General features: G+C 37.9%; 1 long non-coding RNA gene across 1 annotated transcript; it reads right to left on the bottom strand.

Annotated features, from left to right (window-relative positions):
- Positions 1–1,921: 1,921 nt before the first annotated feature.
- LOC118487375 lies at positions 1,922–3,710 on the bottom strand. The gene is made up of 3 exons (XR_004881669.1): positions 3,544–3,710; positions 2,188–2,444; positions 1,922–2,091 (listed from the first exon to the last, which is right to left on the bottom strand). It is a non-coding gene; the product is annotated as an uncharacterized LOC118487375 (long non-coding RNA).
- Positions 3,711–4,263: the final 553 nt, after the last annotated feature.

Genomic DNA, 4,263 nt, shown 5'->3' with positions numbered 1-4,263 from the left:
ATATTTTTCACAGGGGTATTCTTTGCATTATTATGATGATCAGCCATATTACAATGATCCGTATCAGCAACCACAGTATAACGGGGGTCAGTACTATGATCAATATTCTGGTAGCAACTCTGTTGGGGGTAATGATACTGCTTTGAATACAATCTTCTTAGACGAAATGCTATGCTGATTTGAAGAGTGCTGGCCATAATCCTTCTTTGACTCGTGAGTTTTAGATGGTGGCTTACTATGAGCCATAGAATGAGTCTTAGGGTGCGATTTAGAATGAGGTACCGATAGGGTCTTGCTTCGAGTACCACTTGACTCATTAAACTGCCTATCCATGGCCTTGGTAGCAACATTATCAATCAATGCTTGAAGTTCCGCACCAGTTACATTGATTCTGGTAGCATCATGATTCTCTCTCGGATGACTGTTGACTTCTTCTGATTCTACCATGTAGCTTGATTGCTACATAAAATGGTGACAATGATTTATTTAGAGGTCTATAACAGGATTGTCATTCTTGATGATTTATTAACCATAGTATTAATAGACCATATTGGTTAATTTATTAGACATATTCATTCAAGATTTTCATTATAATTATCCTTAGTTATAATTTATTAAAATATTAAATGGCATAAAAGGCCAAGTCACAAGGACAAATTTTAAATTATATGCCATGATTTTATAGAATCAAGGCTTTAAGGTTTGAACGCAGTTCATTACCTTTCTTGACACGGAGTCATAGACTACGCTGTCTTTTGTCTTATATGACAATGAATATGGCCCGCAGGCATTACATCGCTAAAGGATGTTTTAAATAATACAGAAACGAATTGGAAGGATCCAATATAAGGATGACTTATGTGATTTTATCGAATCACATTTGTCAGGAGTGTTAACATGTTTTCAGATGTTAACAAGGATCTGAATCTTAATAAGGAACTACCATCATGGCCCTGTCTTAAAATGACACATGGCTAGGTTTTGCCTTTAAGATTTTGTTTAATATATAAGGGCAGATCTTACAAAGGAATGATATATTTTATTTATTTCTTATTTTATATTAATGCATATAATTGTAAAAAGAAATTTAATTAAAACATTCCACTAACATTAAAAGGAGTACATAATTGCCCTAAACTGGACTTAACAGAATTAACTTGCCCATGCAAGGGCTGAAATGAAAAGACAAGTCCTCGTAGGGACTAGGTACATAAATAGATAAATGTCCACACAGGGACTTAATTGAAAATTAAAGAAATACAAAACAAACAATTTAGGAATTAATGATCCCTTTTGTTCTTCCCTTTGATTAAACTTGCCAAACCCTTCAGAAATCCCTGACGGCTTCTACGCTCCTCTTGAACCTCACGCTCCACCTGGCCCAACCTCTGAAGAATCTCCTGCTGTTGAGGCGGCTGGATCTGCGGTGGTTGCGGCTGCTGCGGCTGTAGAGGTTGAGGAGGTGGCGGGTATTGATACCGTAGGCCGGGTATCCAGTCTACCAGGGAGCTCCATAGGGCCCTTCAGGATGGAGGGCATTGTAGTTCGCCGCTACGAGGTATGGGTCAACTTCGGCGTAGTTGTAGTTAGTATGGGCTGGCTGCTCAAAAGGGATATACGCTGCTGGACCAGCGTAGGAAGGAATCGGGTTATCATAACCCATGTGTGATGGTGGTGTGACTAGCGTAGAGTCCACCTCGAAAACTGGGTTCAAAGGCCTACCCATCTGCGGGTCTTCGTATAGTGGTAGGTAGTGGCTGCCACTGGAGTGTTGAGGGGTGCTGAAATGGAATCCCCCTCGCACGGACATCCGTGCTCCTGATCTCCTACGCCTCGGTGGCTCCGGGTGTAACACCCTAGTTACTATTAAGCGATTTTATGTGTAATACCAACAATTAGTATGTGTAATTAAGTTTACATATACTATGAAAATACGAGTTTATTAAAACTTTTACAAATCATAAGTTATTCAACATAAGTGATCGAATTTGTCGTTTAAAAATTTACGACGAGGAAATGTGCGGAAGCATGTATCTTTATCGTGTTCGGTCCTTCGATGAGCTTGATCGTCTTCCGGCATCCAAAAAGAACCTACATTTCATCAACATGAAATGCTTTAGCCATACGGGAATTTTAATAAGTCTAAACAAATCCGGTAATAATAATGGAAGGAAAAAGAATCCCAACGTTAAACTTTTGATCTCAAAACATGGATTTCCAACTGGCCTCCACCGTAACTTACGGTGGCACCGTAAGTTACGGTGGCCCCTGGTGTGACATGCCCCTACCGTAAATCAGTAGGGGGCTGCCGTAAAGCCTTCAGCTCCACCGTAACTTACGGTGGCACCGTAAGTTACGGTGGCCCCTGCATTCCAGCTTTCCTATTTTGCCGTTTATTTGCACGAAAACTTTCGTATCTTTCAAACCGCTTATCCCATCTTCACCTACAGTCAAAACCATGTAAATAACTAGTTTTGACACTTTAATAATCGAGTATAAACAAGTTCCGTGCTTAACGTAACAAAACAAGAAATTATTTTTGTTTTGTTTTCAGCCCCTTCACCCGGCCGTGTCAAAAAGTCACCCGGCCGTGTCAGTTAACATATATTTTTCACAGCCCAGCCACCAGGCCGTGTCAAAAAGTCACCCGCCCGTGTCAACTCTGCACGTCTATTTTTCATTAGTTCTTACCGAAACGGACATAACTCTCTCGTTTTTAATCCGTTTTACACGATTCTTTTTCCTACGCGTCCGTAATTTAATTCTCCATCATATGGAGTTAAAATCTGACATCCGGATTAACAAAAATTTAAGACTTTTAAGTCTTCGGCTTATTACCATTTTTACCAAATTTTGACCCGTTCGCGATTTTATCACACAAACATGTTTACTTGATCCATAAACTCATGGAATCATAATTTCAATATTTCCTATCAAATAATTCATAGATCATGGGTTTCTTACTTAGTTAGAACCCGTTTACGTTCAAGTGCTTATTTTGACCCGTTAAGGGTATTTAAGCACTTTAAAGCTTAAAGTCGCTTTCATTCATTTCTAGCGTTATATACAACATTCTTATCAAGTAATCTTCCACCACAACTATAATTGTGGTGGACTTAATGAGATGATCTATATAATCCGAGTTTTTCTCGTCCGATTGCTAATTTACGGCAAAGACTCGTATAGAGTTATTTGACCGAAAGTTTACATCTTTCGCTTCTTGCACTTATTTCAATTATTTATTTGATCATAAAACTCGTTTCAAAACTACCTTTAAAGGTTGTTTATTCGAATTAGCCAACTAGGGCGTTTTAGTCAATTTTAGTCATTCTTTTACGACGAAGGACTATTAGTGCTTGTTTGAACCCCAAATCCGACCTTTTAACCATATTCTTGTTTAGAAACCAATATGTTTCTAAAACACCTTAATCATAACTCAACTTATTCGGTTTACCTAAAAGATAACCGGATATCTTATTTTAACCTCGTCTAACTATTATAAAACTCCAAGCTCTACATGATGAGTTGTATTATTATACATACCTGGCTCGGATCAATATATTGACCCATTTCAATACATTTCCTTAGTGGTTGCTAAGCGATAGCGATGTAAGCATCCATGTGCTATTTATTTCCTAAAATCATGCATCTTGACAACCCATTAGTCGATATTGTCAAAGGGTGATAATTTCACCGTTTGACCCGTTTGGCCGAATTGACCGATTATATTAGCGAGATGATATTTATTACCACCTCGTAAATATATGTATGACTCGCTCCGATTTACACCGTGCGGTCACTTACTTATAATTCCATTTCTTAACACTTTTTAGCCTACTATGGCTTACGTCATAAATTATCTTTTTCGTAATACGACAAAAGGATATTATGAAATATATGACTAGTGTAAGATATACTTACCTTGCATCCGAATTGTGCTTTTCCCGTCATTCTTACTTCGTTTGACCCGCTTTGTTCCCAAGCTCTCACCTAGTTTGTTGATCGTCAAACTATCATTGTAATTGTAAGATGGTTAGATTAGTCATAAACATTTACGACTATTCCATCCTACTCTTCTTATATCGAATTTACCATCCGATCATACTCTTGGTCGATTTGACTTTTTTTAAAGTCAATCGACTTATCAACTTATTCATTGCACATTTTCACTCTAATTTCAAACACCTTAGTTTTCATTTAGGCATTTTAACAAACACCTAACGTGCATACATTGTTTTTACACATTTTACAACTAGGTAACAT

Source organism: Helianthus annuus, chromosome 2, assembly GCF_002127325.2.
Source record: "Helianthus annuus cultivar XRQ/B chromosome 2, HanXRQr2.0-SUNRISE, whole genome shotgun sequence".
NCBI classification, from domain to species: Eukaryota; Viridiplantae; Streptophyta; class Magnoliopsida; order Asterales; family Asteraceae; genus Helianthus; species Helianthus annuus.
This window is presented reverse-complemented; position numbering and strand designations above follow the sequence as displayed.